The sequence below is a fragment of the Cervus canadensis genome, chromosome 9, assembly GCF_019320065.1.
Source record: "Cervus canadensis isolate Bull #8, Minnesota chromosome 9, ASM1932006v1, whole genome shotgun sequence".
Lineage (NCBI taxonomy): Eukaryota > Metazoa > Chordata > Mammalia > Artiodactyla > Cervidae > Cervus > Cervus canadensis.
In genome coordinates this window covers 27,981,751-27,998,579 of record NC_057394.1, presented here as the reverse complement: position 1 = coordinate 27,998,579, position 16,829 = coordinate 27,981,751, and positions in this window count along the sequence as shown.

Genomic DNA, 16,829 nt, shown 5'->3' with positions numbered 1-16,829 from the left:
AATGAGTACAATTGTGCAGTAGTTTAAACATTCTTTGGCATTGCACTTCTTTGGGATTGGAATGAAAACTGATCTTTTCCAGTCCACTGGCCACTGCTGAGTTTTCCAAGTTTGCTGGCATACTGAGTGCGGCACTTTCACAGCATCAGCTTTTAGGATTTGAAGCAGCTCAGCTGGCATTCCATCAACTGCACTAGCTTTGCTTGTAGGGATGCTTCCTAAGGTCCACTTGATTTCGCACTCCAGGATGTCTGGCTCTAGGTGAGTAATCACACCATCATTGTTATCTGGGTCATTAAGACCTTCTCTTGTACAGGTTTTCTGTGTATTCTCACGGATTCCCTGACTATCTGGAAAGTTGTTGGAACAATTTAACATTTATCAATATTTTTTAACTATCAAGAGATGGCTTTTACTAATGTGTGTATGAGTTCTAGGCAGAAATAACAAATTTGCAAAATTATTGCAATTAATAAATATTTAAGAATATGCTGAATTTGGATTTTGTATCTGACTTTGTCTGAATTCGCTACTATAGGATAGAATCTTCGAAGTCAAGAGCATCCAGTGATGAACATATTCAAACTCTCACATTTACTCATCTGAATCATAACGCTGTGGAAAGCAAGACTTTGACAAACCAAGGACTACTTCAGATTGCACCAGTTATTTAATGATAAAATACAGCACTCAGTTTTTAAATTCTTACCTCAACACACAGACACATAAAATGGAGATTTTTATGATGTTCAACTTTTTTATCTCCTCCAGCCAAAGTGACGATGCTACTGAAAATCAAATCTATGGTCTAAATCTGCAAATTTTGGAATTATAGATAAATTTTTGAATTTTTAGGTTTTCTAGTGTCTTGTGTGTGACTTTGGTAATCAATTTCAGTTAAAGATGATCTGGAAGTTGAAGTAATTTTTCATGATGCCCAACACATGAAAATCTTCTTACCAACAAAAGTACTCCCCTTCTGCTCATTGTAACTTGAAGACCATGTAATTATTGTGCTTGCCTGAGAAAGTTACCTACTGATAGTAACAGCATTTTCTTCACATCTTACCCTAACTATCATGCATTTTTTTTTTTTAAATTCAGAAGTATATCATACTCCACAAGGCCAACCACAAATCTAATTTAAGAAGACTTACAAATCAAAAGAATACATGTATGATTGTAGTCTAGACAAGGAAATATAACTTTCTATATGTTAAGCTTATAAATATGAGTTCACTTACCAGAGATTTTGAATTAAATGTGCTCCTATAAAGTGGTAGTGATTGATTTCTCAGTAAGTATAGACAGTAAACTAACTCAGTGGGTTTCCACACAGAAAAGTTACAATGTCAGATATTCCTTGTCAAATTGGAAAGGGAAGAGTCCAAGTCTAACAAAGATAGGGATGTTGGAGTGAATTTAATATGGCTTGATGTACACATTTATCATTTAGATATGTTTCTGGATAAGACTTAAAAAATCAATCATTTTAACAGGCACTTAAAAATTCTTTGGTCTGGGGGAGCAAGCATCTTATAAAATAGTCTTTTGGCTGTTTTCTAAAGAACAGAGATGTGGGTCTTAATGCTGTCAATAAAATGTTTTGCTTGGTTTCAGTGTGGATGATAAGATGCTAATCCAGCAGAATTCTAGTACCAGTACTAAACCACCACAGGTAATCTTCTTAGCTACTAGGTCTTGCCTCTAATCAGAATAGAATGATCAAAAAGACTAGTTGATAGCAACTAATTAATTCTTGGTTCCTCCAAAAAATAGAATGGGGTACAACTTGTAGAGTTATATTAGGATTATGTAATTGAAAAAGATACCATCTTATAGGTCTGGAAAGCAGTTCCCTATATACAGTACAAAATCTCTACCTTTGCCTTAAATTCTATTCTTAATCAATTCAAACCCAACATGGACCTCGAGTGTCCCTGAGCAAGAACTATATTATAAGGGATTTCCCTGGTGGTCCACTGGCTAAGACTCTGAGCTCTCAATGAAAGTGGCCTGGGTTTGATACCTGGTGAAGGAAGTTGATCCCACATACCACCAACTACAGATTCCATATGCTGCAAATAAAGATCTCTCAGAGCACAACAGAGATGGCAGATGCCATATGCCACAACTACACTTGACATAGCGAAATCTAAATGTTTAAAAAATGAACTATATTATGACAATACAAGCATGTGTTATATCATCATCCTAACATTTTCTAGAAATATGTGTTATTCACCAAGATAGCTCTATACTTGTAAGTTAATAGAAATTTTCTTCTACAGTTGTATGATTTTCTTGTGTTATATTCACTAGAATTCAGAATGGCACTGAGGTAATGGCAGTACACTATGACTTTCATACTTCAAATATCTTTGGTGGTGTGCAAACTTACTTAACAATCCCTTATTAAGTAATAGAAGTTTATTTAGTATTGCACATATAATATTCCCTTTGGAGTTCTTCAAGACTTGGGGGCAAATTTTCCAGCACTCTCACTCCCGTGACTATAAGGATAAGTCTAATTTAAAGTTGCCATAGAGGTCCTTTGATTTAAAACTGTTCACTATGGTAAGAAACAACTTCTCTGAACCTATTACATTCTTTTGCAAAGTATTCAGTATGCATCAAAATCATCAATCAATTTCACAATAGTTATGGTTTTTGTTGTCTCATAGTGACTATACATTGAATTAATTCCCCAAAGTTTCCTCCTCTTCCTATGTTTTATGTCAATTAGTAATAAATATCACCTTAGCTAATTGAGATATGACTACCGTAATTTAAAACATCATAATCAGTGGATTTATCATTGTCTTAAATCAAGTAGGAATCTGACTCTGAAGCCTTGCTTTTTAAAACAGGCCCTACTGGCAATTTTCTGAGCCCCAGATTCCTAACAAAAGCAACTTCACACAAGGACAAAATGTCAAGAATTTATTCGAAAGGTACAATCCCAAAAGAGTAAGAGTAAGACTATAGTGACATAAGACAGGAAAAGAGAAAAGCATGATGAAATATCACTCTTCTGGCTACTGCTCCATGTGAAGCCTTAAAAAAACAGTGCAAATACTTCTATAGACTCATAAGGACTAGCTCCATGGCAAAACTGTCTGGGGAAAGGAGAAAGGATTTATCTTCCTATTACTCTCTGATTTTCTGTTTAATTTGGCTCAGACCAGAAGTTTCATTGCCTGAGGGTGACTAGCCCCAAAAGCTAGTGCCTTCGTTTCAAACAAGATTTTTTTTTTTCTTTTTTGCAACAACATGTTTTACCACATTACTGAAAATCAATCTGATTTCCAGAGTGGCTGCATAATGGACCATCTAAAACAAACATTAAGTGCATATTGAGTGAGTGTGTAGGGGGTAGAGACAACTTCCTGACTGGAGTTAATGTGAAAGTGAAAGTCGCTCAGTCCTGTCCAACTCTTTGCAACCCCATGGACTATACAGTCCACGGAATTCTCCTGGGTAGCCTTTCCATTCTCCAGGGGAGTTTCCCAACCGAAGGATCAGACCCAGGTCTGCCACATTACAGGCAGATTCTCTGCCAGCTGAGCCACGAAGGAAGCCAAATCATAATGGAGTGGGGAGCCTATCCCTTCTCCAGTGGATCTTCCTGACCCAGGAATCAAACCGGGGTCTCCTGCATTACAAATGAATTCTTTACCAATGAAAGCCCCTGATTGGAGTTAATATGGGGACATAAAATAAAAATAATGTTGTTAAAAACCTTAATAGAACCACAAATAAAATTTGATCTCAACATCACATCACATCACATAAAAAAATCACTTCTCGATAGTTTAAAAGTTAAAATGTACAAGACGTGTATAAAATATTTTTAAAAAATCCAGAATATGTCCATATCCTTTGTAGAAGGGTCACTACCTTAAAAAAACATATAAAGTTGAAATGGTAATAAAATATTGAAAATAAAACTTACCATATTAAATGTAAGAAACATGTATTGCTCAAAAGATGACATGAAATGTGTATAAAGAAAACTGCAAATTTTGAGACAATACGTGGAACACATGAAGTCACAAAAAAAACCACAAAGAGACTGCTGAAGAGTAAAGAAAAAAAAAATGACAAACAAATACATAGGTAAGTAGACATAAGCATAACCCCAAAATCTGAAGGAATAAGAATCATGTTGACATATTAACTAGTAGAAATCTATGTAATTATCAGTAAACTGAACTGATATACAATTTGAAATTCTTAACATGAAATAATACCACTCCTACATCAAACAATATAAGTGATAGAGAAATGGCACCTTTATTCTCTAAAATGGAGATAAGACAATGATGTCTACTAAAATCTCTCACTGTTCACATAGAAGGATGTGTTATAACCACAACTGTAACACAAAAAAAGGAAGGATGTTGAGATGGAGATAAAGGGAACAGAATTATTGTTATGAAGACCTACAAGACTTTCTAGAACTAACATCCAAAAATGATGCCCTTTTCATTATAGGGGACTGGAATGCAAAAGTAAACAATAAGAAACACCTGGAGTAACAGGCAAATTTGGCCTTGGAATACAGAATAAAGCAGGGCAAAGGCTAATAGAATTTTGCCAAGAGAATGCACCGGTCACAGCAAACACCTTCTTCCAACAACACAAGAGAAGACTCTACACATGGACATCATCAGATGGCCAACATGGAAATCAGACTGATTATATTCTTTGCAGCTAAATGTGGAGAAGCTCTATACAGTCAGCAAAAACAAGACTGGGAGCTTACTGTGGCTCAGATCATGAACTACTTATTGCCAAATTCAGACTGAAATTGAAGAAAGTGGGGAAAACCACTTGACCATTCAGGTATGACCTAAATCAAATCCCTCATGATTATACAGTGGAAGTTACAAATAGATTTAAGGAACTACATCTGATGGACAGAGTGCCTGATGAACTATGGATGGAGGTTTGTGACATTGTACAAGAGACAGATATCAAGACCATCCCCAAGAAAAAGAAATGCAAAAAAGCAAAATGGCTGTCTGAGGAGGCCTTACAAATAGCTGTGAAAAGAAGAAATGCAAAAAGCAAAGGAGAAAAGGAAAGATATACCCATTTGAAAGCAGAGTTCCAAAGAATAGCAAGCTAAGATAAGGAAGCATTCCTCAGCGATCAGTGCAAAGAAATAGAGGAAGACAATAGAATGGGAAAGGCTAGAGATCTCTTCAAGAAAATTAGAGATACCAAGGGAACATTTCATGCAAAGATGGGCTCAATAAAGGACAGAAATGGTATGGACCTAACAGAAGCAAAAGTTATTAAGAAGACGTGGCAAGAATACACAGAAGAACTATACAAAAAAGATCTTCACGACCCAGATAACCATGATGGAGTGATCACTCACCTAGAGCCAGACATCCTGGAATGTGAAATCAAGTGGGCCTAAGGAAGCATCACTATAAAAAAGCTAGTGGAGGTGATGGAATTCCAGTTGAGCTATTTCAAATCCTAAAAGATGATGCAGTGAAAATGCTGCACTCAATATGCCAGCAAATATGGAAAATTCAGCAGTGGCCACAGGACTGGATAAAGGTCAGTTTTCTTTCCAATCCCAAAGAAAGGCTATGCCAAAGAATGCTCAAACTACCACACAATTGCACTCATCTCACATGCTAGTAAAGTAATGCTTGAAAATCTCCAAGCCAAGCTTCAGCAATATGTGAACTGTGAACTTCCAGATGTTCAAGCTGGTTTTAGAAAAGGCACAGGAAACAGAGATCAAATTGCCAACATCCAATGGATCATCGAAAAAGCAAGAGAGTTCCAGAAAAACATCTATTTCTGCTTTATTGACTATGCCAAAGCCTTTGACTGTATGGATCACAATAAACTGTGGAAAATTCTGAAAGAGCTGGGAATACCAGACCACCTGACCTGCCTCTTGAGAATCTGTATGCAGGTCAGGAAACAACAGTTAGAACTAGACAAGGAAAAACAGACTGGTTCCAAATAGGAAAAGGAGTACATCAAAGCTATAATGTCACCCTTCTTATTTAACTTATATGTAGAGTACATAATGAGAAATGCTGGGCTGGTGAAGCACAAGCTATGATCAAGATTGCTGGGAGAAATATAATAACCTCAGATATGCAGATGACACCACCCTTATGGCAGAAAGTGAAGAAGAAATAAAGAGCCTCTTGATGAAAGTGAAAGAGAAGAGTGAAAATGTTGGCATAAATCTCAACATTCAGAAAACGAAGATCATGGCATCTGTTCCCATCACTTCATAGCAAATAGTTGTGGAAACAGTGGAAACAGTGTCAGACTTTATTTTTTTGGGCTCCAAAATCACTGCAGATGGTGACTGCAGCCTTGAAATTAAAAGACACTTGCTCTTTGAAAGAAAAGCTATGATCAACCTAGAAAGCATATTAAAAGCAGAGACATTATTTTACCAACAAATGTCTGTCTAGTCAATGCTATGGTTTTTCCAGTAGTCCTATATGGATGTGAGAGTTGGACTATAAAGAAAGCTGAGCGCCAAAGAATTGATGCTTTTTAACTGTGGTGAATACTCTTGTGAGTCCCTTGGACAGCAAGGAGATCCATCCAGTCCCATCCTAAAGGAAATCAGTCCTGAATGGTCATTGGAAGGACTGATATTGAAGGTGAAACTCCAATACTTTGGCCACCTGATGGGAAGAGCCAACTCGTTTGAAAAGACCTTGATGCTGGGAAAGATTGAAGGCAAGAGGAGAAGGCGATGACAGAGGATAAGATGGTTGGGTGGTATCACCGACTCAACTGCACATGAGTTTGGATAAACTCCCGGAATTGGTGATGGACAGGGAGGCCTGGTGTTCTGCGGTCCATGGGGTTGCAAAGAGTCAGACATAACTGAGCGACTGAATTGAACTGAATTGAGCAGGCAATCTAAAAAAGATTTGATCTCACTCTAATCCAAAAATTTTAGAAATAAGAAGGCCAGTAATGTTCTGAGTATGAAAATTGATTCACCGAAATAAGTTGGATTTGTTTTCAAGAACAATAAAAAAACCGATGATATCTATCTGTCTATCTATCTATCTATCTATCTATCTTTCCACTCTCTTCTAAATTTATTCTAGGATAAATATAGGGGAAATAAATCAATATATAAGTGACAAACTGTTTAATTTACCATATCAAGAAAGTGGGCTCACCTCACAGAAAAAGAATAAAATGACATCTCTATAGCATCTACAAACATGGAATTCAGATTTGCCTGACTTAAATGAAAGCAAATAAATCATGAAATAAATACACAAAAATATAAATCATACATGCTGGGTTTAGGAAAGGATTTTTAAAATAGTATGTCTACAGTATATAAAATAGTATGAACAACTAATGTATTTAATTACATACATACCTTACATGAAGTTTAGGAAAAGTCATATTCAAACTGAAAAACCTACAAATGGTAAAAATCTAAAATAATAAAGAAATTCTGCAAATCACCAAGAAATAAACCAGGAAAGAATAGAAATGTGGAGAAAATATATAAAAATATAATTTACATAGGACAAAACTCAAATTCTATATAAGGTACAATAAATGACACTAGCCAGTAAATGAAAATAAAGATGTACTACATTATATTCATGGCATATCCAAATATAAAATATTGGGTAAAATTTCTGGTTGAAATGACAGGAACTCTTTGCTGCTAGTAGAAATTTGACTGGTGCAGTAAGTATGGCATGTAGTCTGAAATACACAATCAAAATGCACCCTACTACTAGAAATCTCCCATCATACGTGGCCCACGTCTGTAAGAATATATGTCAGAAGCTTAGTGCAACATTCTTGTAGTTTTTGTATTTGGAAAGTGTTTAAATTTTCATTTTTGATGAAGGAAATAAATAAAATAGAAAAGTCTATAGAACAAAATGCAGCAGTCAGAATAAACTAGAACATGTACACCTCTTGTATGTAAACAGAAAAAAAAGAAAACATTGTAGATTTCTGTCATTTATGTATTTTAAAAATGTATGTATTCCCCATATAAAATATATATAAAATTCAAGGATGAATGCTAATAATATTAGACTACCTGTGAGACATGTGATTGAGAGTGAGAAAGGGGAAGAAAAATGGAATGAATGGAATAATAAATATTGAGTAAAACAAAATAGAGTTGACGGATGAAGAGTGTATACCTTAACTGAAATGTATTTTTAACTCAATTATGTATGCATGAGTTAAAGAAAGAAAACAGTCCCATAGTTCAGGAAAGCTAGCATAACCACATAATAAATGATTAAGGAAGTTAAAATTCCAGCATACAATTGCTAGTGACAATGCACATTTCCTGTTTAGTTTAATTTGAAGTACATGGACAGTTGCACATGTCACAGTTTCTAGCTGACAGTGGGATTCGATTCAGCAGTATTTTCTACTTCCAGGCTCACCTTTCAAAATGTGATAATTCTGCTCTGTATTAGGTTTGGAGATTCAACTTTAAAACTTTCTAACCGATGCTTAGAATAACAAAAAGTACAAACAATAAACTCTCCCTCATGTACTTTATTTAAAAGATTTAGGTTGTCAGGTCAAAAGGATAGTTGTTACTAACTTATCTAACTCACTTTTTAAAATACTTTATTGAAACAGTTTTAACAGTATATTGAGAAATAACTGAACTTATTGAAAAATTTTATTACAGAAAGAACACTTCAATGCAATATCCTTGGTTACTAATTTTTAACTAAAATCAATATGCACAATGAAATCCTAGTTTTATCCTCAGATTTCTCACAGAGAGAGCCTTTTCATCCCCATGTCTTTATTCCAGGAGCAGATCAAATACATTAAAAATGAATCAATTTGTTAAGTTAAGAAAAACTACATTATTTTAACAATAAATAAAATCATTCTTAGAATGAATCTATGCCTGTCTTATAGTATATAACTGTTAAATTTTTGGGAGTTTTCTTTATAAATTAAAAATGAAAATACTTTATTCATACATATGTCTTTCTGCAACCATTACGGTGGAAAGTAGGTCATTAAATATAGGCAAAAATTGTCTGTGAGAAGTTGAATTAGTTTTTCAGAGAACTCAGAGATTGGAAAGAAAAGATTGATGAACTGGGAGCCAAGAAAGTTGAGTATAAGGCCTAGTGTTGCTGGGGATATGTTGTAGGAATTGAGATACATCATTTTCCATGACATTTTATAGTTTCCCATGGTGGAAAAGGAAGAAAAAATTAGAAGCATACACATATATGACACATTTCTATTTATCTAGTACATAAAGAACCCATTCACTCAAGGAATGCTTTTTGGAAAGCCACCATGTACATACCTTGTTCTGCATAATGGGAAGCAGTGATACAGAGTAAAGAGTTGAAAAGCTGAGGGTTTATGCAAGGGAGTGGTTAAAATAATTGTTCATAAAACTTAACCTACAAATCAGGAAAGAAGTATCATCATAGGGATAAGAAATAAAGGGCTTTAAAAATGTAGCAACAACAAAGTTTTAAGTCTTAAATAGGATGAAAGCAGTTTGGAGTTGGAGAACTCAGGGATTAAACTGGATTGATAAGAGGTTGGATTGGAAAGTGAGACAATAGAGGAATTGTAGGTTTTGGTAACAGCAAGTTCAAGTTATCAACTCTTCTTATTTTAGAGCTTCTGCACTGACTCCATAGTCAGCTATCCTCTCCCCTCATTATCACAACATTCCTCTCAAAAGGTACTGACGCTTTTTCCTTTCAGGATGAAACCCCAAATTCTCATCAGTGTACTTTGTATTTGTGGACACTAGAATTTGAAACACGGTTTTCTTGGGGCTGCTGGTATACTCTACACTAACATTTGAGAAGGAGTCTACCCAAATAAAAATGGATTCAAAACAGAAAAAAAGTTGAATTCTCAGGAATTTCAATTTATGAAAGTTGAATTAATTATGTAAATCAAATGTTGTTATTCAGTCAATAAATCATGCCTGACTCTTTATGACCCCATGGACTGCAGCACACCAGGCTTCCCTGTCCTTCACCATGTCCCAGGGTTACCTTAGACTCAAGTCCATTGAATCAGTGATGCCATCCACCCATCTCATCCTCTGCTGCCCCCTTCTCCTCCTGCTCTCAATCTTTCCCAGCATCAGGGTATTTTCCAATGCGTTGGCTCTTTGCATCAAGTGGCCAAAGTGTTGAAGCTTCAACTTCAGCTTCAGTTCTTAAAATGAATATTCAGGGTTTATTAACTTTAGGATGGACTGGTTTGATCCCCTTGCTGTCCAAGGGACTCTCAAGAGTCTTCTCCAGTACCACAGTTCAAAAGCATCAATTCTTTGGCACTCAGCTTTCTTTATAGTCCAACTCTCACATCCATACATGACTACTGGAAAAATCATAGCTTTGACTATATGGACTGTTAGCAAATAACAAATAAATCAATGTGATTTTTGTGTTTTTGTTCCACATCAAGAGTTCTCCTTTGTAAAGATTTTACCTCTCTAATATTCAAAGACTATATTCCAAGATTGTGACCATTCACCTGTATTTATCGTCCCTGGTGGCTCAGATGGTAAAGAAACTACCTGCAATGCAGGGGACTCTGGTTTGATCTTTGGGTTGGGAAGGTCCCCTGAAGAAGGGAAGGGCAACCCACTCTAGCATTCTTGCCTGAAGAATTTCATGGACAGAGGAGCCTGGCAGGCTACAGTCCATGGGGTTACAGTCAGACACATCTGATTGAGTGACTAACACATCATTTAACACATTCAACACAATGTAATCCAATATACATTTCATTGGATGTTTCCATTTAGTATAATTCATGATCAAATGGTGATTTGTCCTAATTTTTTTTAAAGTTTTTGTGAAAACTTAACTTGAGATCTACCCTCTTTATATGTTTTAAGTGTACAATTCAGTAAATTTTCTACAGGAACATTATTGTACAGTAGATTTCTATAACTTACCTTGAATAATAGAACTTTTATTTTTGTTGATTAGCAACTCTCCACTTTCCTTCCCCCAGCCACTAGTTAACACAATTCTAGACGAAGTTCTGGGTTTGAGAGACACATTTGTGAATTCCCAGTTTAAATGTGGAACAGCCTGGGGTGAATGAAGGAAATGTGGGATTGAATGCATATAGATATGAACAGTGGATGAAAGACTGATACAATGCTTAGTAAAGTAAAGTCGCTCAGTTGCGTCCGACTCTTTGTGACCCCATGGACTGTAGCCTACCAGGCTTCTCCATCCATGAGATTTTCTAGGCAAGAGTACTAGAGTGGGTTGCCATTTCCTTCTCCAGGAGATCTTCATGACCAAGGGATTGAACCCATGTCTCCTGCATTGTAGGCAGACGCTTTACTGTCTGAGCCACCAGGGAAGTTCAATACAATGCTTAAATGTTGTTAAATGAGGAAATAGTCAAGGGAAACTGAGACAATGGCTAGAGATGGAGTGCTGTACTGAGAATCAAGTGAAGAACATGTTCAAAGAGAGATGTGGATAGACCAGCAACTCAGAGATCAAGACTGAAGATTAGCTTTTGAATTTGTCAATGTGGATGCTGTCACTGACCTCAGTTATAAATCACTGTGTGGTAAGTGGTGAACAAAATTCTGATTGAAGTGGTAATAAAAAAATAAAAAAACAAAACACTGAAATACTGGTGATACCAAATGTAATAGTGTGATACATTTGCTTTCTTTTTAAAAATGATGTCTTGACCCTGTTTTGAGGCACAGATTAGAGGTCCTTCAATTTTCCTTGAGTAACTGATTAAATTTCACCCAACAAATTCTCTTAACTTGCATCTGCTCTCTAAGACCACAATGCATCTACACTTATCACCCCGATGTCAGAAATATAGAGACAGCCTCTATTCCTCAAAACCCACAGAATTATTTAAATTAGCCAGTTCCCAGGGAACCCATGAAATGTAGCTAACCTCACCCACTTGCCTTACATAAACGGCCCCTAAGCTCCTGGTTACTGGTACCCGGTCTCTACCCTTGGGTTTTCTTCTTTGGGGCCCAGTGTGGCAGCCTTCCCTCCTTTAGAACTGCAAGTTACAGTTCTTCCATCTATCCAAATGTAATCAGTGTCATTCTGCTCTGTCTTGCCATAAAAGAATCTTTAAATCCTAAAATGAACATCTCTCGAACACATTTTTATCAGAGGAAGCACTGTAGTTACAGGAAGATTTGAGAGCAAGGGAAGATTTTTTTATCTTTTTATTACTTTTAGTAGTCATTGCGGCATATTTGGAAGCTGACCAGAGTAATTTAACAAGGAAGAAAACATTGGAGAAAAAGTGAGACCATTGTAGGACCAATGAATTTGAAAAAGCCATCTGTACTGGCTGATGGTGAGAGCAAGGGAAATTCACACAAAAAATTGCTACTTGAATAGTAGAAACAAAAAATGGATATTTGGTGGCAGTAATATTAAACCACGATATCAGTATATACAGGCTCCCAGGAGAATACATTTCAGCAAAACGGAGTTAAAACTTCAAAACACTGATGTGTTGTGCTATGGCTCAAGAAGTTTCCTCTAGAGTGTGAAAACTTGGCTTCTTTTCACTACATTAAAAAAAAAAAATCATGCTGCAAAAATTGCTGAGTTCCACATTTCTCCATGGAAATTAACCAATTTAAACAAGCCAAGAGCAGTGAAATGTGATTCACTCACTTACAATTAAGACTAGCTCAGTATATTCAGCATCAACATACAATTTTTCTTTGGACTAACATTGTCCCAAGAGTGTTCAGTAGTGATATAAAGGGTCAGGCTTATTAAATTATTAAATATTCCATGGGGAACCCTCTGCATAAGCCATATAGTTTCTGAGTAGTATTGCAGCAATGAGAAATGTGTAGATGTTTGGTTTTATGCATATATTTGCAACCTATGCAATTGTTAGGAACCTGGGTCAAAAAATTTGTGCCTGATATTTATTCACAGTAAATTTTTCTTTAGTTCAGTAGAGAACATGTAACTCAGATTTTGACTTTGCATACCTTCCATGCCTTTAAGATTTTCTTTTACTGTGAAACTGGTGAATACACTTTTGAAATTTTGGTAATCAATGATAATTCTACTTTCTTGTTATCTCTTGTTAATGTAAAATATTCTAATAATTCTGACTGAAAAAATATAGCTGATAAAAGGATTTGCAATAGAGTTCTGAGATAAAATATTTAGCTTTCATTTTGTTTTAATTTATTAATAGATTTTTTTGAATGACATGAATTTTACCATTAGCAAACAGATGTTAAATATCTCACAGATTTTTAAGTATTTTGAAATTCCAATTGATTACACTTAGTATTCATTTATATTATCTTAAAAATATTATTTGTTAATAAACTGAATCATTATTTCATTTTCCTAAGAATTTTATTATAAGAAAAATCAGAGATAGAACTGAAACCCTGAAAAATAAGATTCTATTTAATTGAGAATTACTTGTTGCTATGAATATATCCAATATTAATCATGTATGTGATCATGACTTATATGCTTATAATGTCAATTATTTGATTATAATGACAATGATAAAAAGTATAATTTGGGGAAAGTTTGTGTACATTGTAGGTAATTCTATTCTATATATTATTACTGAAATGATTTTCACTGTAGAGCTTACTGAATTCTATAAGTGATATATCAATGTATCTGCTAATTACAATAATTGAAATCCATGTAAATATTAATAGATTGTTATGCTATATTTCAGCATATAACTCTCAAAGATTTCAATTTCTCAACTTAGTTATACTAGAAGCTGGGAAATAAAAACTATAAAAATAAAATATTTAATCAGACTTTGGACACATTCTGATATATTTAACTTTTATCTGAAGACAGAATTTTAATGTTTACTTCCCAAATTATTTAATTAACCTCTAGAATAAATTGTTTATCTTTCAACTTATATTTGGAATGATTTCTAAGATGTAGATTTTTAGTTTAAAAAAGCAGAGTTTTGAATTGAAAAGAAAATTTTTTTAAACTCTTAGAATTTAAATTAGATTAAATATTCAACTCTGTTCAAAAGGGTATATTCTATGTGTACATGCTACTGACTATTTTCTTTAAAATAAGTCAATGTGTTTCCATTAATAGAACACTAAGGACAATTCTATTTCTGTTGCAAAGTTGAATGATAGATTAGCATAAATCTGATGGAGAAAATATGAGCAAGTGATACTGTTTAAACAGAAGATTCAACCCGATTTGTTGGTAATGAGAACCCAGTATTTTGACTGCTGGCATGGAACAACCGACATGTTAGAGTCCGATTAGCATAAAATCAGTCAGTGTAAGTAAATACATGCTTTCTTAAGTAAACTTTCCTTAATAAAACATATTCTTTGTAGAATACCAAGTATACTCAACAAAGACTTTGACAGTTTCGTGAGAATTTGGAATAAAATTTAACTGGGATTGTTGGTTTGTTTGTTTTCTTTATTTTTAGAAAGGAAAGAGAAGGCCTGCATTTATAACTTATCTAGAAGATTTATGTGTATTATCCAAGCTAGTTCTTATAATTTTTATCCTCTTTTATATGAAGGATACAGGGCCCTAGTAGGCAATAATATTGAGATTAGAACTCAACTAACTGATACCAAGTTACTCTTCCTAACATAGTTTTTGCTCGGAATTCTTAGATATTAACTTACTTGTGTCTGCCTTAAATCTGAGTTCCTAGAATTCAAAATCTTGTTTAGAAATTTGGTGCAGGCAATTTTGACTCTCCCTTCACATCTCTTATTAAAAGCAAACTTACAAATATAAAATTAAAAATAGAAATAATTTGATAAAATTTGTTTAGAAAAAATAGTCAAACTGAATTTATCTTTCATTATTTCTTGTTTAAACAATATTTAAAATATATTTAATTTAATATCACAGATATTTCCCCATGTTTATTTCATTTCTCTTTTTTTATCATGTTAGTCATTTCATTGAACAAGTGTCAAATTATTAATCTATATTTTCTAAATCTATATTCTTAGAAGATATAGAAGCCATCAGAAAACCAAACGGTAAAAAACTGTACAGAGAAATACTACTCAAATTTATATTAAAAAAAGTATTTGAATTTTTATAGATGAATTGATAAATACATTTGTAAAATATGATTTTAAAGGATAGATGTGTAATCAAGTTATCACAAACCTATTGCTTTCTGTATGAATGAAGACAGTGTGGTTAAAAATTACCTATGTGCCAAATAGAAAAAAAAACTTTTTGTGGAAACATACATATATCACCTGAAATTTAGTTCATGAGCAACATGATTTCTAACATGCCAAACATTAAAAACAAAATTGATAAATGCATATGCAGATCATTTAGGATATTTTGCCTAAGTGCATAAAGAAAGACTAAAAAAACTTCAAGAATTTCAGCTCTGTTGTATTATTCTGATATATGTTTCTTTGGCATATACACCATTATTAATTTAGCAGTTCAAACTTTTCCTTAATCAGCTTAAAAATGGAATCTGCTTTACAACCTGGTTAATAAACATAGCATTCTAGACAGAGAGAGAGATCAGATTTTACAGTTTCTCTGGGTAGCTGCTGAAAATTATTTCTCCTGAAAGTGCTTTTGATGCCCTCTCTAATTCTTGACATATGACCTTGATTTATTCTTGGAGCATAACAACACATTTTTTTTTTCTCCCAATGTTCCTATAAAAACATGGTTGCACTCAGTCCAGCAGTAATTCACAGAGTTTCAAATCAAAGAGTCATCATGCCAAGGAATAAATGTGAACCAGAGAGAGCTGGCCAGGTAGGTGTCATAGATTATTGAGGGGAAGGTTTGTTTCCGGAAAGAGATGACAGGTCTACTCAGCTGTAAGCTTTGGGTCAGGATCTATAGTGATTTAGTTCTAGAGCAGTAGGCTAAAGCAGGAAAGGCCTAACAAGTCTCATAAATCTTGACATGCACAATGATAAATGCTAGAGCACTGAGGTAAGCACGTTTTAGAATACGTGAAGTAAATACAAAGTAGTAGCACCACTCTAATAGGAAACCCTGGTTATGAACTATGATTACAGAAATATTGTACTTGTTTTCTGCTGATTACTGAGAGTGGAGAGTTGAGATAAGCCAGATAACAAAGAACAGAATAGGATTAAAAATGTAACGAGAATGATGGTTTAGTTTAAGGATTGCCAACAAGCAATGAAAAGGACATATGAGAGAATTAACACAAGATCAGGAACAAAGGAGCATAATAACTAATCTGAATTTCTTGTATTGGTCCACACAAAGTACACCAGAGCTTTTATGTTTCATGTTATATAACTCAGGTGGAATGAGAAATTTATTCAGCTAACTGGAGCTCAGTCCTGAGTGTAGGCCATTAGTTTTGATATGAATTTGTATTAGGGGCATCTCAGCATCAGAAGTCTAACTATTTCAATTAAGAGATCTTGGCTTTGTCATGCAACCACACTATGTCATATTCTCATAATGCATATATACATAAATATAGTTACAGATTTAGATGAAAGATACATATATTTCATATACTTAAATATCCTTGGTCTTAGATATGATGTTTGCTTGCCTTATGGCTTTGATTCCAACTCTTTATTTGGTATGAATTGATTCAGAAAACTGTTACCATGAAAAGGTCCTTAGGAAAAACTCACTTTAAAAACCTAAAATTGGAAGGAACTAAAAATTATTCAAATTTATATAAATATGTACTTAGTTGGGCTTACCTAGAGTCTAAGTTGTACAGAATCTGCCTGCAATGCAGGAGATGTGGATTTGATCACTGGGGTGGGAAGATCCCCTGGAGGA